Source organism: Crinia signifera, chromosome 4 (genome assembly GCF_055691185.1).
Source record: "Crinia signifera chromosome 4, ASM5569118v1, whole genome shotgun sequence".
NCBI lineage: Eukaryota > Metazoa > Chordata > Amphibia > Anura > Myobatrachidae > Crinia > Crinia signifera.
In genome coordinates, this window is record NC_139220.1 from 95,162,981 (window position 1) to 95,186,990 (window position 24,010).

Consider the following 24,010-nt stretch of genomic DNA (forward strand, 5'->3'; position numbering starts at 1 on the left):
TTGTTACATCCAAAAGTGTACTTTCAATAGTTGCCTTTCCATACAGTTATATTTAATGAGTTGTGTTTTCATATAGTCATATTTAATGTTTGTCTCATACATCTACAGCCCTAGGCAGAATGTCCCAGCTGTCACACAAAAGCATTCAACTTCAGCTCTATACAAACTACACACATCTCCCCTTATGACCAGGCCGCACCAACCAAGAATCACACATTTTTATAATTAGTAAAGTTACCACATCAACTAAAGTATAATATATTATAAAGATTAACTGTTCAGTTTCAGCCAGTTATCATATATATAGTACAAAATATTTTTCTTCACAAATAGTAACTTTGTGGCATAACTAGAAATCTTGCACCCCCCTGCCAAAAAAAGTTTGTCTCCCCCTCAGTAAGAGCAACCTTCCGTGTCACCGCCACATACCCTACTCTCCCCCAAGAGAGATCTACCTTCAATGTAGGGTCGCCTCATCCACCACTGCACAGGCAGCGCCACTGGGTCACCTCTCTGCATACAGGCGACGCAGGGGCTTCCCGTGGGTCACCTTCTCTCCCCTGACTGTACAGAAGCCGTCGCAGGGCCTCCTTCTCGGCGCTGTACATATGGCTCCCCTGGGCTTTCTGCTCCCCGCTTGTCCCCGCTCTTCCCGACACCCCCTCCAACAAGAGCTGCCGGGCGGACCGCCTGTTATTGAAAGTGTGTGGGAGAATACTGTAGCCTGTGCAGCTGCAGGCTTTTCATTGTATTCTTTTATGACAGCTTCCGGCTGTCACCGGCTGCCTGTACGGCAGATCGGCACTGCGGCAGAGTGGCCAGAGACTCTGGTCCACCCACAGCCCCTACTTTCATTTTGACTCCGGCTCCCGCAGGTGACTGCGTCAGGACCCTGCGCCCCCGTGGCACTGGCTCCCCCCCTCCATGGTTAGGGCTGCGGAGCCATAGCTACTCCACTGTGGAGAACATGATATAAATAAATAGCATATTAAGATTTAAAGGATGTGAGTTCTTTTGCATAAAGTATATGCAAAATAACAAGCATCCAATCACAATAGCCAGAGAAAGCATAGGTAATATATTTTTATTAGATAAATGCACACCCATCCAGCATGCTTCCTGTGCACCTGGTGATCTGACTGAAGCCGCGGCCACGGGATTCGGATGATGGAGCAGCTCAAGGGGGTACAGTACAATTTTAAAATGAATGTCCGTCCTCAGGTGGGGGTGTGGCCACGGATATATGAGATGTTGCCACACCCCTCTACATTTGGACACGACCCTATAACCAGGACCACGCACCCTGTACCGATATCCATTGATAAAATGTTGGAGTGTATGAATTAGTACCTGAGTGATTATGATAAATCCATCTGTGCTGAAGGCTGGATATCACTAAAACCTGCACTGTTGGTGTGCCTTGAGGACCATGGTTGGGAATGCCTGCTCTAATCTGATGCTAAATTAACACTGGTGTAGATTTAATTTAAACCTCCTTGTGGTCCTCATTCTAATTTGAACCCCATGCGTGTTTGCTTGAAGGCGATCATCAAATGATTTCACCCCCGCACACAAGGCATGCGAATGGACCCTTCCTTTCCGCCGCAGCGGCACCTGTATCTCTGAATTGTCATTCTGGCCGGAAGACATGCCCGCCAGCCTGTCAACTGGCCTGCCCTGCATCAATTAGCGGCGGCCAGGCACATTCGCCGGGAACGGCGTATGCAAGAGCCGGCACCAGCATGAGAAGCTCCAGAGGACTTCTGTAAGCTGGGACATGCCCGCCAACCTGCCGCAACCCTGCACAGTATCCACAACTGACGGCTCAGTGAGGGCGCCTCACAGCCACTGACTAAACGCTGGGCACAGAGGACAGACAGCCGGGTACAGAGGACAAACAGCCAGGCACAGAGGACAGACAGCCGGGCAGAGAGTGCTGCCTGCAGCGACCACAGAGAGTGTCCTGCATTGACCCATACACCTGAAGGTAAACTTGGCAGTCCTACAGCAAATTAGGCCTGCCTGTATGTACCTCTGCTTTACCATGTGTGCCCCCTACCTATGTGTTCCTCTGTTCCTAATAAGGTATGCCCCTGCCCATGTGTGCCCCTACCCATGTGTTCCTTTGTCCCTAACCATGTGTGCCTCTGTCCCTGACCATGTGTGCCCCTGCCCAAGTGTTCCTCTGTCCCTGCCATGTCTGCTCCTACCCATGTGTTCCTCTGTCCCTGACCATGAGTGCCCCTACCCATGTGTTCCTCTGTCCCTGCCCATGTGTGCCCCTGTCCCTGTGTGCCTCTGCCCCTGCTTGTCGGTACCTATGCGTGCCTGTGCCCCTGCCTCCCCGCAGTCCCTGCATCCACAAATTTTGGCTCAATCTGTTTGACATTATGTGTGGATCAATCTGGGTGGCATGACGTGAATTTTTGGGTGGCATGACGTGAATTTTTGGGTGGCATGACGTGAATTTTGGCTCAATCCAGGTGGCATAATGTTTAAGGGACAAGTATAAGGGGGTCTACTATTATGTTGAATAATTTATATAAGACGTATATGATGTGGCACACTCCACTCAAGGACACGCCCCCTTTAAGCAGCCACACACCCTTTTTTAAAAGACCACACCCCCTTTTCTGGAGCATGCACGTCTTTGGCGCGCGCATAGCACAGAGCTTCACTTTTTCCATACCCCCACTTTGAAATTTCCACTTTGACCACTGCCTGTATGTATAACCCAAACATATTTTTTGGTGAATATGTTTACATATTTCAGATGTTCCTGTGGGTACTGGAGTGTGAGAACCACCAGAGGTGCAAGTGAATGGGTGGGTATGCTCAGGTACCCTTGCACTGACCGCACACTTTGCACCATTACCCCAGTCCACTATTACTACTGTGCTTCCCCACCTTGCCATGGTTGCCAGGAGGTGAGAGCCAGGAAGTGTCACGCTAAATAAGAATCATGATTGAGGCGCTTGCCCAACCTCACTATCTGCAGGCTCACAAAGGGCCCTATTCTAGCTCACTCTTTCTGACAAAATCCTTGGATGGACAAAACCATGTGCACTGCAGGTGGGGCAGATGTTAATTGTGCAGGGAGAATTAGATTTGGGTGGGGTTTTACTTCAAAGTGAGATCTAAATTGCAGTGTAAAATTAAAGAAGCCAGTATTTACCCTGCACAGAAAAAAAATAGCTCACCCAAATCTAATTCTCTCTGCACATTTTACATCTGCCCCCTGCAGTGCACATGGTTTTGTCCATCTAAGAAGGATTTTGTCAGAAAGAGTGAACTAGAATAAGGCCCAAAGACACACAAGTGAGCACGGCTGCCATAGAATGAGAAAGGCATACCTCCCAACATGACCCTCTCCAGGGCTGTTTTTCAGCGAAACTGTGAATTTTTTCACCGAAAATGGTATCTCCTGTATTCAAAGTTCACTGTTCGCTGACAGCGAACAGTGAATGACGGCCAGTTCTCCGTTTCATAGTCGCTGCAATTCGCTGGTGTATTTCAATGGGGTTTTGACTCTAATTCGCATAGAGTGTATTCAAAGCTAGGGATGGAGAACCGCTTTCTCTGTGATTTTCACAGAGTGTCATCATTTTGCATTCGACATCTTTTTTAGGTGAACTGGAATGTGTTCTTTTAAAATATTGGTAAGGTTTTCTATAAATTTTTGGGGGGTCAAAAAATATGTTTTTTTTATTCTATGAAGGGTCTTACTATTTTTATTTAAAAACATGCAGCACATATGTATTTTTATTTTTTATTTTTTACATGAAGTAAGCAGGGGGAGGGGGACCCACTCATTAATAATCACTGCGCTTGGTCCCGCTCATTACATATGCATGGGGCGGGACAGCACAGCGCTCCCTGCACCTCCCTGCCTGCCCTATCTCCTCTCCACTGCTGAAGACTCACCGCCAGCCCCCTCCTTCTGCCATCCTCCATTCGCTGGGGAAGTTGACCAGTTGAATAGGGTGGAAGAGGGGCTGGCGGCGAAACTGAGACCCCGGAGAATCACGGTGAGAGCATGGCGAATCCAAAATCCTGTGCGCTCGCCATAGCATTAAATATGGGGCTGAGTTAAGTCCATAAGCAGAGCATTGTATCCCTCCTGGAGATGGTCATGTTGGGAGGTATGGAAAGGGGAGGGAGTGTTGTTGAGAGATACAGAGCAAGGGGGTGTTGCTGAGACACACAGAGTGAGAGGGAAGCTGAGACACAGAGTGATGGGGGGGGGGGGGTTGCTGAAGGACACGGGAAGGTTGAGGGACAGTGAAGGGTATGAGGCTGAGAGACACCGAATGAAGAGGGCATCAAACTTTGGAATAAATCAGCTCATGAAAGAGAACATTGGGCCTTATATTACAGTATGTGGCAAAAGCTGTTTCTAAATGTCTAAGAGCAGAATTAAATATAATTTATTAAGAGAAAAAGCATAAGATAATTGGAGATATCTCCGACTTTGCAGTCTCCAGCTCTCAGAACAGCTGTCCCAAAATGTAGCTATTGGGATGGCATTTAATAAGATCTTCAAAGCATATTTTTTCTGGTTCTACAATATGTGTACTAACATCATTTTCAGAAGACGTTATTCCATTACCTTTAATGAGGCAGTCCTGTTGGAGTCAGTGCCCAATTTTTGGCTGGTAGCATTTTCATTGATTACTTAGGTAGTAGGACTATCTTTGTTTACTTCTCTTTATATATCCTTAGTGCAAATGTTTCCAGTATTTGCTTTATCAGTATATACAGTGGAGAAAACAACCAATATTCCAAAAAAGGAAAAAAGGAAGATCCCGCTAATTACAGACCCATTAGTTTAACATCAATTGTGGGTGAACTATTTGAAGGATTTTTAAGGGATGGTATCCAGGAATATTTAGATCATCACCGTCTACTCAGTACAAACCAACATGGGTTCGTGAAAAATCGTTCATGCCAAACTAATCTACTAGGGTTCTATGAAGAGGTTAGCAAAAACCTCGATAATGGAAATGCTGTAGATGTGATTTTCCTAGATTTCGCTAAAGCATTTGATACTGTCCCACACAAGAGATTGATTAATAAAATGGAGAACCTAGGATTGGGTGAAAATATTTGCAGATGGGTAGGGAATTGGCTATGTAATAGAAAACAAAGAGTGGTTGTGAATGGTGCCGTATCAGATATGATACCGGTACTAAGTGGAGTGCCCCAGGGTTCGGTTTTGGGGCCCATTTTGTTTAACATTTTTATTAACGATATTGGGATAGGGTTACTCAGCAATGTATCCATCTTTGCGGACGATACAAAACTTAGCAAAGTCATCAAATCATCAGAAGATGTCACCATGCTTCAAAATGATCTTGCAATTCTAGATGAGTGGGCAAAAAAATGGAAGATGAGGTTCAATGTAGATAAATGTAAGGTTATGCACCTTGGGAGACACAACCAGTGTACAAGTTACAACCTTAGTGGAGAGGAACTGGGTAATTCCATACTTGAAAAGGATCTAGGAGTCCAAATAGACAGCAAACTGGGATGTAGTGCCCATTGTAATGTAGCTACAAAAAAGGCCAACAAAATTCTGGCATGTATTAAGAGGGGAATGGAAACTAGGGACTTGTGGGTAATTATGCCACTATATAAAGCATTGGTGAGACCTCACCTCGAGTACGGAGTACAGTTCTGGGCCCCACACTATAAAAAGGACATCATAGAATTAGAAAAAGTCCAAAGGCGAGCAACAAAGCTTATTAGGGGAATGGAGAATTTAAGCTACGGGGAGAGATTAAGCAATTTGGGACTATTTACATTAGAAAAGAGACGTTTAAGGGGGGACATGCTCAACATGTACAAGTATATCAAGGGCCAATATAAGGAACTGTCACACACCCTCTTTTCTACTAGAAAGGAATCTAGGACACGAGGGCATGAGTATAGATTAGAAGAAAAAAGATTTCATTCAGCTAGTAGAAAGAATTTCTTTACGGTCAGAACAGTCAAACTCTGGAACTCTCTTCCCAGAGAGGTGGTAATGGCTGGCTCATTAAATGCGTTCAAGGCAAAGTTGGACAAACATTTACTGGAGAAAAACATCCATGGGTACAAATAAGAAATATAATTTGTCTGTAAAATACCAGAACCTACCAAATCAGCAATGGATATCTATACCAGGTTGAACTAGATGGACACAAGTCTTTTTTCAGCCTTACCTACTATGTAACTATGTAACTATGTAACCATTTTCCCCTCCTGTCCTTAAGTCTATTTTTACTTCACAAATGGAGAGCAAATTTCTGCCGCATTCCATCTCAGCCTCCTCCTCTTTGATGAAGTGAGCAGCTTGTAATGGACAGGGAATGTGCACAATATATCTGCAAAGCACCTACAGCATGTCTGACCTTGTAGTCTCATTAAAGTTAATACCTCGTCTTGATTTGTCTCAGACTCCTGCTCTTGTTTGCTGTATTTATGAATTATTGTCATTACTGTTTTATTGTACTTTTCACTGCACTGTGTACAAGGCCGGATTTAAATTTCAGAGTGCCCCCCCACACACACACACACACTCACACGGGGCTTACCTAGGCTCCATAGATGGCTGTTGGCAAGCCTCCCCCTCCGCAGACTGCTCCCATCCTCTAGCGGGTCCCGGTGATCTTCAGCGGCACTTCTCCCCGACGTCCACCTCTGTTCAGATGTAGGGGTCTTCACAGCAGCCATTCGTCCTCAGGTCTCCCTCTGTCTGCTGTTTCCGGAGTCTTCACTGCTGCGGGGCCACATGGAATTTACACCCGCAGCCACGGCCATCTTTACATATCTTTCGGCGGATGTCGGCAGGTCCCAGGATCCCTCCTCCACCAGCCGCTGGTTCTATCTCTTCCTGCCAGTTGCCTAAAAGCTGAAGCTGCGGCAGTTGCAATCTTCAATGGTCTCTCAGGGGACATCAGCGGCTCCGGGGATATCTAGTCGCTGGGTCTCGACCATGGGTAGAACTAGACCCCCACACCACTGCTTGCCGCCCCCAGCAGGTGCCGCCCATAGGCCTGTGCATCACGGGCCTAGTGGGAAATCCGGCCCTGACTGTGTACCATCTAAAAAAATGAGATTGATATTGATATTGTTGAAATTGTCCTATTGCAACTCTTATTTTAGTCTGACCTTTCTATAGTCCTACCTTGCAAATGTAAATAAACATTATTGATTTTAAAGAAAGTTGTTACAAAATGATATTAACTAGTTAAGGCAGGGGTTCCCAAAGTTTTTGAATCATGGCACCCCAAAGCATCAGAAATGTTTTCCCGGCACCCCTAGGCTAAAGGTTTCTTATTGAGAAAGTCAGAAACAAATATTAAGTTAAATAAATTGTGTTTATATCTCATCCTTAGGATCAGTTATGTGGTAATGGACAGAATCAATTCTGTTTGTCCACAATTTGACTATTATAACAGACATAAAAAACTTGAATTGGTCCTAGAGCACCAACCCAGGGCACCCCTGAAAGTCCCCCAAGGCACCCCAGGGTGCCACAGAACACAGTTTGGGAACCACTGAGTTAAGGTCAATACATATTAGCAGATAATATCTGCAAACATTGCTTCTATTCAGTAAAAGTGAGTAAATGTAAGTCTTGAGCATGAATTAGAATCATATAAAGAAAAGATCGCAACCCAAAATGTCTTGGATGAAGTTTATAAAGTTAGGTACTTGTAAGTTATCCGGGCTGCCGATTTTGTCCTTAAGTTTAGTTAACTTAAGGACACCCGACCGACGCGATGCCCGCGATTTAGCCCCAAATCGGGGGCATCGCGTCGGTCGTGGCCGTTATAAGGGGCCGCGACGCGATGCCCGCGATTTCCCATAGACAGTAATGTTAAAAGACACGATGGACCCGATTTCCCATAGACAGTAATGTTAAAAGACGCGATGGACCCGATTTTCCATAGACAGCAATGTTAAAATAAAATGACAATGTGAAATTGGCCAATATGGGCATTTCACATTGGATATGTTTTAAAAAAAAAATGTTTCATGGCCCCCCACCACCGTTAACGCCACCTCGCTATTGACGCCAACCCGAAGCGTGGCGAGCGCAGCGAGCCCGCGAGGGGCGGCGGTACGCGTCCTCTGACCTTTTCATACCCCTACTATCCACTAGGGCGTGGAGTGAGAATAGAATAGTGTGGCGAGCGCAGCGAGCCACCGAGCCCGAAAGGTGGCGAGCGCAACGAGCCCCGCGAGGGGACGCGGATACCTTCACAGGTATCCGCGTGCCCTTGCGGGCTTCACAGGTGTCCGCGTCCCCTCGCGGGGCTCGCTGCGCTCGCCACGCTTCGGGCTCGGTGGCTCGCTGCGCTCGCCACACTATTCTATTCTCACTCCACGCCCTAGTGGATAGTAGGGGTATGAAAAGGTCGGAGGACGCGTACCGCCGCCCCTTGCGGGCTCGCTACGCTCGCCACGCTTCGGGTTGGCGTCAATAGCGGGGTGGCGTTAACGGTGGTGGGGGGCCATGAAACATTTTTTTTAAAAACATATCCAATGTGAAATGCCCATATTGGCCAATTTCACATTGTCATTTTATTTTAACATTGTTGTCTATGGGAAATCGGGTCCATCGCGTCTTTTAACATTACTGTCTATGGGAAATCGGGTCGGAAATCGGGTCCATCGTGTCTTTTAACATTACTGTCTATGCCCACGATTTCGGGCGCGATGAAAAAATCGGCAGCCCGGATAACTCACAAGTACCTAAAGTTATACCATAGTATTATAATGAATACTGTACACCAAGAATTTATGTATAGGTTGACTATAATCTTAACATGGTCCCTTTTGCTTAAATAGGTATGCACTACATCACATACTGTAGTCTTCCTGTCCTCCAGGGAGGATTTAACCCCTATACCAAGATAGAAACAGAGATCACTACTGAGCATGTAGGATCCATTTTGAGATTGTGCGAGGCCTTGTATTATGTCATATTGGGAGTCAGGAGTCTCCTGCTAAGCTCCTATGAGAGACCTGGCTGATAGCTTCTATAAAGCATCCCTGATACCAGCACCCCTGCACTATCCATTTGCACTATCCACCTGCATTACACACCAGCTGTACCTGTTATCATTCAAGAAACCAATCAACAGCACTAGTTAAGTAACTGGGCCTATGTAGCTCTTTATTAGTATTATTTTATATTATTTCCAAAAATGTATTGATTCATTTTAATGAGCAAGTTCCTTTATCAAAATGTATCCCATGATTATGTGAATGTGTCTTATTAATTTCTTACTAGCTGATGTGCCCCCATTTGAACCAGGCAAAGGTTTCCTGGGTGGAACATTTCACCCTTTTTCACTCCCTTAGGAATCAAATTTAAAAAAAAACCTGCTTAATGGGTGGCTACAAATAACTGTCACAGTTTCCAGACCACCCAGCAGTGTACAGGGAGGGTTCATCAACTACCACAATTTTCCAGAGCACAATGATGATGCATTGTAAAAGGCAAACAAAACAAAGCAACCTGCCAATATTTTTTCTGCAAATCTATGGAGCGTGACTTTTAGGATGAAATATATCCTGCAATGACATTATATAAATGTTACTCATACATGTAAACCGTATGTCGAATTTAGTAAAAAGGTGACTATCTGTCTACCTGTCTAATATCGATAGGTTTAAGTACATCTGTTATACTGGCCCTTATACTGGCCCTGGACCCTGGTGCCCTTAATGGATGGCAATGCACTTTAAGTATCTATTGGGCAATTCACAGATGGGTCAGCACCTCACCAATCACTTGTAAACGCCCTCCCCAGCTCGGTATTAAGTATGTCCTCTATCTTTTTCCCGCCATATCTATAGAACTTATATTTTTGTCAATCTCTGGGCAGTTGAACAGCGCAGTTTTTAGACTTTATGATTATTTGTACCATTGTATGTATGTATGTCATGGTTTGTATCTTTATGTATATGCAAATAAAGACTTAAAGTAAAAAAAAAGTGACTATCTGTGGCATGAAAGCTTCTAAAGCAATAAAAGAGGACTGTGTAAAGAAATGACAATGAGCTAAATCTTTTATGTGAATGGACTCTATGCACTAATAAGCAAAACAGTTCCATTGGCTTTGTTTTCAGTAGGCCTAATTCTGCTGATTAGCTGCTGATATTTAATCAACCATAGTGGCATATCTTTCACAGCACATTACCATCACCAGCTCTCTTAATTACATTTGTTCATACTTTATGGCCTTTCATCAGGAAATTGCCCGCAGGCCCGTTAGCAGGTTGACCTGATAAACTAGAGTGAAACATTCTTGGAATTATCGATTGCTGATATTTTAATTCCAACATGCTCACTCCAGTGTCCTAGTTGTCATACATTTTGTCTGGCGTCTATGTTGTTTATGATGAACTGCCAAAATGCATGTATATTTTTTTATTTTTCATTTACTTGTACCTATTGACCTTTCCGATTCACTGCAGACATGTTCTACTAAATATTTAATGAAAAACAACTAATGTGACAATGTCCATCGCATATTTTTAATTTAGGTGATAAAAGGTGAGAAGTCATTATAGGTATGTCATAATTGCCTGTGTCACGTTTAATTAACTTTACAGTTTGAACGATGTTTAAGGTTGTCAGACAGAGCTACAACAGAAATGTCAATCACATGCTGGTCTAGACCTTTTATATTGTGTTATTATGAGTATATTGTTTTGTATAAAGGAAACTTGTTCAAAGTAATCAGGAATTACAGTAATATAACATTTTGATAATGCATGGTTCACAGTTTGGATTATAAATAACATACACAGTAAAACTCCTTTTGAATTTTCAGTTCCCGGAAGACCAGAATTGGTTCTTTTGATGGGAAAGAGCAACATCTCCAGGTCTCTGTCATCAGTAGGATCACATAAGATTGGATTTAAAGGACTAAAAATATTAAATAAAAAATTCATGAGGTTACAAAGCGTGGTTTGGCAGTGCTACCCTGCCGGGCACTTACCGACCTGCACTGCACAGAAGTGCATGTCATTTCATCCACTCACAAGTGTCACCCCTTGTCAGCTCCATCTGAGAGGTGTTCCCTGCTCTCAGCCTCCACTGATGCTGCAAACACCATGTGGTTTGCTAATGCCGGAGTTTCCCCCCAAGCCCATTACTGGGTGATATTAGGAACCACTCAGCTGTCACCTAATTATCATGGCCAATCATTATCCAGCCAGGGGTATATATCCAGTCCCTGAACACTGGCCCAGTGCTTTGATGTTGAACTACCTGCATGCAGTCTGAAACCAGCTCCTGTTTTTTAGAGACTCCTGTGCATAGGCACATGTTGCACTGCCTGGCTCTGCTCCTAGTCGGATCCTGCTTAAGTCCTCTAACTGCAAGTCCTCTCTGTTGGATCACCCCGGCCTCCTGCTCTTCTCTGTCAGATCACCCCGGCCTCCTGCTCCTAGTCAGATTATCCCAGCCTCCTGGTGTGCATCTCTGCTCAATCTGGTTCAACCCCGGTAAACTGCACTGCAAGTCCTGTCTGTCTGATCATCCTGGCCTCCTGCCTTGAATCTCAGCTTAATCTGGTTCAACGGGAAACCAGCAAGTCCTGTGTGTTGGGTTTTACCATCCTCAAATTGTGTTCTGCTATAGGACATCTTGGTAACCTACTGTGCTCTACTATGGTACATCTCGGTAACCTCCTGTGCTCTGTTGCTATGGTACGTCCTGGTAACCTACTGTGCTCTGATGCTACAGTACATTTTGGTAACCTCCTGTGCTCCGCTGCTATTGTACATTATAGTAACCTACTGTGTTCTACTACAGTACATCTTGGTAACCTCCTGTGCTCTGCTGCTATGGTACATCTTGGTAACCTCCTGTGCTCTACTACAGTACATCTTGGTAACCTCCTGTGCTCTGCTGCTATGGTACATCTTGGTAACCTCCTGTGCTCTGTTGCTATGGTATGTCCTGGTAACCTACTGTGCTCTGATGCTACGGTACACCTTGGTAACCTCCTGTGCTCTGCTGCTATGGTACATCTTGGTAACCTACTGTGCTTTACTACAGTACATCTTGGAAAACCTTCTGTGCTCTGCTGCTATGGTACATCTTGGTAACCTTCTGTGCTCTACTACAGTAGATCTTGGTAACCTCCTGTGCTCTGCTGCGATGGTACATCTTGTTAATCTTATCTACTGTGCTTTATTATGGTACATCTTGGTAACCTATCATGCTCTGCTGTAATGGTACATCTTCGTAATCTCTGCTCTGCCATAGTACATCTTGGTAACCGACTGAATTCTCCTATGGCTCATCTAGGTTACGTACTGTGCTAAATTACTCCACTGGTGTACTTCCTTATCAGCTGAACTGCAGTCCTTCAGATCACCATCGCATTACCATAGCGCTAGTGTGGCTGACCTGCATTTTTTCAGCACACCCAGCAGTGCAGAACATCTCCAAACATTGATATTGTTTTATATTGCCAAAGCCAACTGTGATATCCTGTTTCACTCTGTATGAATAAATCTTATCTTAAACCTTTGTCTTTGCCTCCTCAAGTCAGGGCCCTGTACTCTACACTCGTCTGGACCCACTACAAACTTACCCATGACACAGCCAAAAATGTGACAGTTCTTGAATGCACCAATCTAGCCTTATATATGTTACATCAGTGATTTTCAGCCTTGCGGCACACGAAATAAGATTTTAAAATTGCCAAAGCACACCATGAAATCCCCACAGAGCAAAACACATTGGCCCCACAGGGAAAAAAATGTATTGGCCCCCATATAAAAAAAAGAGACCAGTAAATAACAGTTGAACTGGTTGGTGGCTGTAAACTGGTTTGGGCATCTCTAGATCTGGGGGCACACTTGAGAACAGCTCAATGCACACAGTGGTTAAAAAACACTGTGTTACATGGTGTCATAGAGGAGAGTTAATTTAACACAAATGTCTCTGTATTTACTACGGATTTGAATTGGTCAATTATTTAGTATGTCTAAAATTATGTTCCTCACAATAAATAAAATCTGTAGAATCAGCAAGAGGATAGTGAAATACATACTGTAGTATACGAAACATGATTTTATCAGCAGTATTATTTTTATTGTTTAACTAGACAATATTCATAAGTGAAAGTATGGCAAGCTCTATCTTTAGCTAGCCATTGATAAACATTCTGTCAAACTGCAAATATTCTTCTTCAGATAGTAATTAAGTGGACATTAATTTTAATCCTACTATAATTAACAACAGATGCTTTTGGGAAATTCTTAAATTAAATTGAAATGGTCCAGATTTGAATTTTTGGTCAAACTAATATCAAAACTGTCATGGTATATATAGTATTTTATAACTGCAAAATCAAAGTTAATATTTAAGGCGTAAGCTAAAATTTTACAGATAAAATGCATTAAAATAATCTAAAAAAGGAAACAACTATTTTATGGTTTTTAAAAATAAATATTTGATTGACCACCATGGTGTGTTCCAAATTTGAAAATACACATATATTAAAAAAACATAAACAATTCTACATAATGTAGCCATTTAATCAAGAGTTTCATGCACTTACAAACTGACTCAACTATGGTTGTTGCTGTGTGTCTTATTTAAATTTATCTCAAATTGATTACTTTCTCCAAATTTGGGTGAGGTTTTACAAATTTTTACATTTTAGGACCAATTGAAGAGTCACTTTTAAGGGTACATTTGTTAAAAAGAGATAGTTTCTTCAATGTTGTAAACATTGACCATTTATTTGTTTTTTCATCAGTCTTTATGTTAGTCAAAGGTGCAAATTGCAAAATATGTACAGTAGATGGAAAAAAGGCCAAATAGATCTTGGTACACCTTGGTAATTATGTAATCAACTTCTGGGGTCAGAGGTTGAGTTGTAATCATGTACCATTTAAAAACAAAAATCCATATTTGGCCTGTTATATGTTATGCAATATATTCCATTTACTTTGCATAAGAGCATTGACAGATTTGGCTTTGGAACAATTCAGGCATTAAGTTATTTATATTATTTGTTGGTATGGACATTGACATACTGTATTCTAGAGAGAACCAAAACATATATTTCGGTCTCAAGGACTTGGCTTATAGATACTGCAAAAAATATTTCACATTTATGTTCTGTTAATAGCTAATTAGGAAATATATATTTAGCATGCATGTTAACTGTATATCTTATCATAATTTTGCATCTATATTAGTTCAGTGATTGCTTTGACTTTTATTGTCTTGAAATGACCTTAGCCAAGCTGTGCTCCTAGCAAAACTCTATAAGCTACAGTAGTTACTGTAGTTACAGCAAACTATACATTCTATGCATTTCCAAGGACCAAACTTTATAAACACTGTAGAATGCCATTATTCATATGCAATTGTCAGATCTAAAGAGCAGAACAAGGGCAGTCACTTGGTGCCACCACAATTTAAAAAAAATGATGCCATTTTTTTTCACAGTACCTTGTATTATTAAAATAATAGACATTTTTAAAACTTGCTATATTTATGAAATGTATTTCAAAAAGGTAAGTGAGTGTTTAATTTATAAAATTTGGACTCTGCACCTGAACCTACTATTTGGTGGAGTACTATCTTTAGAAGAGAAGGAAAGCCTGTGCTCTCTGCAGCAGCAATAATGAACTGGAACTGCAGCTTTTCCTGTAAATCCACATGAAAAAGTGGACACAGGATTGGAAAATAGCTTTTAAACTGTTGAAATAAAGAATATTAAATTTTATAGTGTCAATTCTTGTTCCTTTTGGAGTGCATCCATAGAGCAAATCCTTCCCCTCTTTTGTTGTGCTTTTGCAGGATGCCCAGACTCAGCTGTAAGTCATCAGTACAGCACAGGAAGAGTTTAAAACTCTCATCTGCCCACTGCTCTGGGCATTAGCCAATAGATACAACAGAGCCAAGGGTTACACATGAAGTCTCCAGTAGGCCCTACTGCATGAGGGCCCATCCCTCCCCTAGGAATCAGGTACCAGACTGTGCACTTGAATTATACATTATAAATATGTTACATTATATTAAACAGATATATGGTGTATTTTTACATTGCTGTTATTAATCTGGTACATTATCATGTATGTACTGTTAGTATTCACTGTATATATTTATACAAGGTCCCTGGTCATGCACTCTCTATTGGTTAGCCAAGCCTCTGTGGCAGTTAGCTACACTCCATATAGAGCATTGGCTACAACCACTGCATTGCCTTGTGTGCCCGTCATGCCCCAGTCTGAGAATCAGTACAGCCATATCAAATATGTGGTGTGGTATCACCTTGTGGTATCATCACTTTATCACTTAACCAGGCTTAATATATATGCCCAAAAGTGAGCATTTTTTTAATACCCATTACTGTTGCTTTTTATATTATGATTTTTAAATTGTGATCAAATGTTTTCCTTTCTTTTCATATTGACAAAAACAGTTTGTACATTCCTTCTTTAACATTTTCATAGCATAATCACGTTGTTTGTATTTCCGTTCGGTTTTCCCATGGCTCAATAGAGATGACAATATTATTTACCCATACCAGGTTGATACACATTTATTTGCACAATGTAGTGCATTGTTTGACACTATTCCAAAATCCTAGTGGGGCCCCGGTAAAGATACTATAGCCCACTGAGACCAACTTTGCTTTAAAAATGGCAAAAGGGCATACTCTTTTAATAGGAGTAAGTGAGCGAGAGCTGTCGGACTTAATCCTCTGATAATCCCCTACTGTATTGTTCTATGTATTGTATTGCAGCTGAGAACAATAGATGATATTAAACCTTGGTGAGCCATAGCTCATTGTGGCTCTCCAGAGAAGGCTCGTTGAAGAAGGCTCCATCTGTAGCAGTAAAACCCTGTACTCCTGTACAGCATGACACTTACCCTCCCCACTAGTGGCCCTACGTTCACACACTAGTGTTTAAACCTTACCCCACCTTCCTCAGCTGCACACTAGCCAGCCCTGGTTACTTACCGATCTGGATGCCAGCTGACCAACATGATGCTGACTGCATCCCGGTTTTGATAGCTAGACTACTAGATGCATAAACACAGCATATTTTACTTTGGCTTCACACAGAGCAGACTAAGATCAGAATTAACTCAAAGGGCATTAACATCAAGAACAAGTGACTGCATCCCATGAGGGCCTACTGCAAATTAACTTCTCGGAAAAGAAATTGGGAAAAGCTGAGGGTGTGCCAGGTGTGTGTGTTGGTGTCTGGGAGGGAGGGCACTGATGTGCACTTGTCATCTGTGTGACCCAGAAGTCACACTCCCTGCACCCATGGTATTTCTACCACTGGTGTGTCTAACAGCCACCATACACATGTCCAAAGGGATTGCATGCCTGCCTCACGTGCAATACCCCAACGGGGAACCACCGGGCGGCAGGATCACACTCGATCTGTGGGGGCTCCTGCTATTGGGCTGCAGGACTGCAGCCCCTCCAGTGAAAATCAGGAGGTTTCCAGTGTAAAACAGACAGCCAGCATCAGAGCTCTGGTGTGCGCACGTGCGGTCACGGTCGCACAAGAGGGGGTGCGCATTTTACCTGTGGGGGGAGGGGGTTGTGGGATCTACCTCTGGAGCTCTCTGCTGGCTGTCTGTGTCTCTCCCAGTCCTCCTCCTCTCATGTGGGGAGAAGTTAAGCATGTAGTGGCTTCCTAATGGAAGCTGCTACTGCCCATCATATAGAGGACCAAAAACTCCTCCCACACTTGGGCTGCCAGGACATGGAGCGATGACAGCAATAGCTTTCCAGCAGGAAGCCATTCTGTTCACATCACCAGAGCTGCAGTGCTTCCTTGGGCTGCTGCCTGTGCAGCCCAGCAGAAGCAAATCCTCTGCAGTGAGCATGCCCAGACTTCAGTGAGTCAGTCAGTGTGATGCAGCTGAAGGAAGTTATGCATTGCACCAGTGGTGCATGGACGTTTTTTCATTTTTATAATATTTGAGCCTTTGTGAATAATATTTATTTAAACTATTATTTGTGTGTAGATCTTTAATAGGAGTATAATTTTCTGTACTTTAATGAATATTAAAGTTATTCAAAGTGTGTGTTTTGCTCTGTACCTGTGTTTGTGTGCATATGGGTATAGTATATGCACAAAAACACTGGTACAGAGCAATCACAATCAAGGTTACTTTATTCCATAGTTTAAGGTGATTTAAAGTAGATTATGTGTATGTTGTGTTCCATTTGGTACGATTAGTAACCAGGCAATTGCAGCCCCCCTTAAGTCTAAAGACAGGAGCCACCACTGCACGCGATACATTGTATGCTCTCCTTTTGCAGAATTAATTCAGAATTTTCCCCAAAGTCTTGTGTTCAACGTCATAAAATTTTCTACATCATTATGTAAAATACAGCATTTAAATGTCAAGGAGCAGGACTGCGTTAGTGCATTCTCATGAAACAGGGGGGGGTGGCCTCTCAGAAGGAGGTGTGGCTTTGCAGCAATGCTGCAATTGTAAGCCACACGCCATTTTTTGTGACTATGGGAGCTTGGTCAGTGCTCTGAAAGCTATTCTCTCAGTGAGCGACAGGGGTAAGCAATGCCCTCCCACTGCGGGTGGGATGTAGGGCAGTCAAAAATGTGTGACTGTCTTGCAAAAATGGGACAGTTGGGAGGTTTGATTATTATTATTATTATTATTATTGTTTTTAAGAACAATTGAAACGTCTCTATATTAACTACCTGTTCCATAATATGGTTAATGTGTTACTTAATTTAAAACATCATCAATCATTAAACAGCAATGTTTAACAACAATGTATTGACTGCAAAATGTTGATATTATTATTATAACTAATATTATAATTATTAACAATAATAATAATAATAATAATAATAATAATAATAATAATAATAATGAAAGTATTTTTATTTGAATGGAGGACGATGTTTCTAGGAATCTTCAGCCAAGTTTGTTTATGTATCTTTTTGGTGGATATCCCATTTTACCTCCAGCAAATGTAATAAATAGTGAACAGCTTGCAATGTACAGCTCTGTATTTATTGCTGCATATCTCAGGACATTGCTGGCAGTTAAGGGAGTTATGCTTACAGCTATATTATGAAGTACTCCCAACTGATTTCTAGTAAACTGACCTTCTAATGCATTGTCAGCCAAACTTACACAATGTGCTTTTCTTTGTGCTTTTCAATTCACTTTGCTTGCATCCTGTGCACTGTACATTTATTTTACAAATGACAGAAGGGGACTCCCAACTACCCCCCCCCCCCCCCCCCACCTGCCACGGGACATTCACCGTGAAAAGTGTGCCAGTTATATATATATAAGGGATGTGCACCAGCCACTTTTCGCGTTTTGGGGGTTTTGGGTTCTGATTACCTTCAGATTTTGGGTTCTAGTGGGGTGGTTGGGTTCTAGTGGCCCCAGCACAGGAGGAGAAACAGCGCTAACACACCCTTCCACCCCTGTTTGTTCCCAGATTAGAATGAAGATGGCGGCACGGGAGGTGCTATTTATGGATATCTAGATCTCGAGATAATCCGGCGCCAGGCAATGACATTTTGCCAGCGCGCCCTGTCCGGGGATTCCTGCCAGGCTCAGGTCTCAGGACTCGCCAAAATGTCATCATCCCGCCATAGGACCTTGCGAGATCTGTAATCTATATAAGTCCCACGCTGTCACCATCATCTTCACTCCAGCATTGAAGAGGGTAGTGGGTGAATGTGCTCTGCTGCTGTGGTGGGCTGTGGTGATCTGTGGTGGTCTGTGGGAGTGGTGACCTGGTGTACTATATAAGTCCAGTCTGCTTAGAGCTGCTGGTGTCCTGTGTTGCTGGTGTCCTGTGCTGCTGTTGTCCTGTGCTGCTGGTTTCATGCCCTGCCTAGTGCTGCTGTTGTCCTGTGCTGCTGGTGTCATGTGCTGCCTAGTACTGCTGGTGTCCTGTGTTGCTGGTGTCCTGTGCTGCTGTTGTCCTGTGCTGCTGGTGTCATGTGCTGCCTAGTGCTGCTGTTGCCTGTGCTGCTGGTGTTATGTGCTGCCTAGTACTGCTGGTGTCCTGTCTTGCCATAAAAGTCCATTGGTGCTTCTGTATAAATGCAGCCAAGTGATACAGCTGTATAAGTGTGTGTGTGTGTGTGTGTGTATGTTTTTCTGCAAATAAAGCATGTGTGTGAAGAAGCCCTGTGGAACTACAAGTCCCAGTTATCACTGCTTATAAAAGGACCAAATTTCCTCCTCGAGGCTTTTGCTTCTTTAAGCACTTGGAGTCTTTCGACCTGCAGCTCCTTCAACATATATTGTATGCACTCACGTCAAGGCTAAGACCAAATAGACAAAAAGGCCACTTCATAGTGCATGAGTGTGCAAAAACATTCTGTTTATTGAAGCAGTTTGTTTGCAGCATAAGGATAAAATTACATACAATAACAGGCGGTATAAACCACTGTCGGTATAAAGACCGCTATATAAACAACCATTGGCCCTGGATTTACTTAATGGGGTGAGGGGGTCATTTGGTGGTAGATGAAAATAAGTTTCACCACCTCTCCAGGACCTCTTTAAACCCTGATGTTAGGGTTAGGCTGTGGTAAGGGTTATTGTAAGGTAAGGATTAAATTGTATGATTTACATTATTACCATCAAACTGCATAATGTCGACTTCTTGAACATACTGACAAAGTGAATGTTGGCCTGTCAACTGCCAGACCCTGTCAACATTCTTGAATTTGGCATGCTGAATGTCAACAATATGAATGTCTAACTCTGGTGCTACCTGGTTGATCCTGTCAGTAGTTTATGCTTGTCTCAAAGATTAAGCCATGCACACCCCTCGTTTTCCATTGGGACAGTATTAACCAATGGGAATCATTTTCTCTCTGATCTACCACAATCCAGAAACACCAAATGCATTAACTAATCCATAACCACTCAAAGCAGAAAATGTCCACATCATAACGAAGGTAAACTAAGAAAAAATACACTGACTGTAGAACAGAGCTTCAAATAACTGTAATAAATTTATAATCTCACTTGAGATTTGCGTATTTTTAAAAAAAACGTGTTCTTGCCAAACTTGAATGTCACCTAAAAAAATGTTAAAAAATGCAAAAAAATGCAAACATTTGTCAGTGCTGCATCATTTCTATCCAGGGAGCCAAAAAAATCAACAGAAGACATTAAATCCTGCACAAGATGAATAGGTTTGTGTTTTTAGTATTGCTAATGAAACAAACATATCCAATTAGTTAGAAGCTTAAAGGTCATGTGCTTAGCTGTGCGTTTAATTCACTGAAGTAATTGTATTGTATGTTTTTTATTAGAGAAATATTTTATAACTGAAATAAGAATGAGTCATGACTCTTACTAACACTAATTACTGATATCACCCTCTGTATGGGGTGTAATGTTTAAACTCATTATGCTAATTCTTTCAATGTGAATGACGTTCATAAACATTTCCAATTTCTTTTAAGATTTTTTTTAATAGAAGGATATGTAAAACACATGAAGGGCAAACACATATATAGGAACATTTATGCTGTTACACTGCACCTGCTGTGATCTACAGAAAAACAAATTTGTGCCTTTGACATACTGAAAAATAATTTATCTTTCCAGCTTTCTGCTGTTTCTTTTTAACTACTTGAGTGTGTATTGGATTTGGCTGTTAAAAGACTGCTAGAAGATAGTGGAATAACCTAGATTAGAAGAAGAATGAATAGAGTGAAGCATCAAGAGTCTTTGTTATAATGTACATGCCCAATCCATCCTCTAATATTAAAGGTCAGCCTGGGGCGCTCCGGTGCTCACCCTCTCACCCGCTCCCCCGGGGGCGCTGCAATTCGGTCACTGCACGCGGGGGGACGGGTGGGGACGGGTATTGCGGCCGCCGTATCATTCCAGGGGGGGTTGCCAGGGGCGGGAGGTGCCGGTGATGCGGCGAGTGCCGCTAAGTAACTCCAGGGGTGGGGAGGGGGAACGGATGATGCGGCGGCAGCCGCCTAGACGTTTGGGGGGGCACCTGCTGGCACCGCTCACCTCCATCCAGGGGGGGGGGGACCTGCTCCAATCTGCCGGCACCCTAGGCAAATGCCTAGAGCTGCCTAGTGGTGGCGCCGGCCCTGGGTACATCTTGTTCAAGATGTGTGACCTTGAAAAGGTGGGTATGGTTCATTAGGTCGACATGCATTTAGGTCGACATGAGTTAAGGTCGACATGCAGGAAGGTCAACGTGACTTAATGCCGACATGGGTTCGGTCGACAGGGTCATTAAATAGTAATTTTTTAAAAAACATTCACAATTTCACAATAATGTGTGATTTCAGAACATGACTAAATATCGCATCCCATTAAATGTCACCCAAACTGTCATAAATATACATAGCTCACAATATAGATTATTTTATTTGAATCAATATCAAAGGTCCAAATAGTCCTATCAGCTACTGCCAGGGCTGTCCTAACAGTATTGTATGCCCTGGCTAAAACAATGCACTGGGACTTCTACACACTCATTCACAGGACTTAATTAAAAAAAAAATGCATAACAACCTATCCTGCTGCCCAGCACTCCACATGTAAATTGCTCTAAGCACTCTGATTGGTGGGTAGCTCAAGCCATCCACTAATCAGAATGATGACAGCCATTAACTGTATGTCTGCAGGTTGAAGATATGTAGAGAGTGCTGCCTGGCAGCTCTATTTGTAGTAATCTCAACCAGAACATTCGGGCACAGGACTGGGACCAGACATCGGTCCTGGCATTTTGAGCACACAGGCCCACCTGCTAGAGGCGGGACCCTTGCGCATCGAAAAGGGGGGCCCATGGAAAGGAGGCATGGCATCACAAAAAGGAGGCATTACACTGCCCATTACACATTATGGAACACACCCTAATGCCCATTACACAAAATGCTGAACACCGTGATGACCGTTACACATAATGCCACACACCGTGATGCCCATTAAACATGATTTGACACACAGTGATCCACATTACACATTATTTGACACAGTTGATACGCATTACACATTGTGCCACACACCGTAATAAGTATTACACATTATGCCATTCATTCACCCTGTGAGAGCCATGACCCCCTCCCCCTGTGTCAGCCCTGTCCCCATTCATCCGGTGTCAGAGAGAGAAAGGAAGAGAGAAAGAAAGAGGGAGGGGGAAAGGGTTTGAAAGGGATGTGACAGTATGACAGGCATCACTGACAGGAGAGATGGGGAAATATAGAAGGAATGAGAGAGAGGAGGGAGTGAGAGAGGGTGGAGGTGGAAGGAAGGGATCAAGGGGTTTGAAAGGGCTGTGACAGCCTGACAGGTATCTTTTTGTACTTCATAATTCCATACCCTGTCCGGACTGTCACTGGCGGGTCAGGTGCGGCATCATGATGTAAAAAGGATAGTGCCGGGCAGCGCAGAGTGCGGCCAGGACTGGGGGCAGCGAGGCGGGCCCAGGAGCGTCCGCTGTGCCATGACGTCATGAAACTGCGGCTTCATGACGTGAAAATGGTCATGACAGGCTGGGCAGCACAGACTGTGACAGACGGTCAGAACTGCAGGTAGCCGGGCAGGCTCAGGAGCGGCTGCGGCATCATGACATCAATATGCAAATGACGCAGTGGCCACATTGATGGACAGGGAAGGCAGCAGCAGGGCGGGCTCAGGTGCCAGATGACAAAATCGGCCCACAAGGTCATCGGCCCTTCTGGCATGTATCAGAACTGCCAGATGGCCAGTCTGGCCCTGGTCGTGCAGCATCTCAACCTGCCTTCCAAAAAGCTTCTGAGGCACCAGACCACCCCTGCTCAAAGGCCCCTAGAATTGTGGGGCTGTGGTTTATGTCAGTTCTACAAATTCTGGAGCACGTTAGAGAATATTGCTACATTAACATCTGCCCGTTTAGATTTTTTCTCTGACAAGCATTTGAGCAGCAAATTCAGGGCCAAAACTAGCTGGCGCCCGGGGGCAAACAATTTGTGCCACCCCAATCCCCCACCCACACACACACACACACACACACAAAAAGGAAGGAGTTCGTCGGTGGCACTGCAGAAAGGAAGGACAGACCCAGGCCGCACAGTGCAGTGATACAAGTAGAATTTACTATCCCCGAGGTATTGATAGCGCGTGCCACAGGTGCGCTGCAAAAATGGTTGTGAGGGGGCGTGGTCACTCAAAGAGAGAGGAGTGGCTACATGACAATAGGGGTGTGGCCACGTTATGCCACACACACATGATGCCATACACCATACACCATACTATCCATTACACATGACCGCACACATTACATGTATAATACATTGCATCGCACTTCACCTCTATACACACATATATATAACCCACACATATAAACAAAGCCCATTGGGCACCTTGCCACTGGTGCTGGGTCACTGCAGTTCTTCTATCGGGTCATGCAGCCTCTGGCCGGGCTGCTGCAGCTGTCCCCCTCAGGGGGGTGGCCTCCTACTTCGAGGAGAGCGCAGCCCGTTCTCCATGCTGTTGGCAGCGCTGTTCCTGTTTAATTGTAAGGGGGGTCTAATTGCCGGGGGTCTAATTGCCGCTATCTAATTGCCGGGGGTGGGTGGCTCCTGCTTAGGGGAGAGGGCAGCCCACTCTTCTTGCTGTCGGTGCTGCTGTTCCCTGTCAGTGTGACAGGTGCAATCAGTGGAAGCCGGCAACAGGATTAATGATATCGTTCGGTGCCCACCCACCCTGCAATATAATTGGTTAATTTAAAGGTTAAAGCACTAAAGAAAAGTGCATCTAGTGGTTGTTAAAAAATATTTATTTGATAAAAAAGAAATGTAAAATACATATAACACACATAATAGACACGTCAGATTATATATGATCAATTGAGAATTGGGTGACATTCCTGTTCTCAGTGATTGCATGGTGTTTCAATGACAAATGATTCAAGATCCTAAGTAGCTTTGTTCACAAATATGTAGAGACACATAAGTAGCTACTTATGTTGTATCCATGGGTTCATAGATT

The 24,010-nt window shown here is 43.5% G+C and overlaps 1 long non-coding RNA gene across 1 annotated transcript in view; it reads right to left on the reverse strand.

Annotated features, from left to right (window-relative positions):
• The window catches only part of LOC146072362 (uncharacterized), a 62,599-nt gene that overhangs the window by 37,544 nt on the left and 1,045 nt on the right, over window positions 1–24,010 (reverse strand). The window lies entirely within an intron of this gene.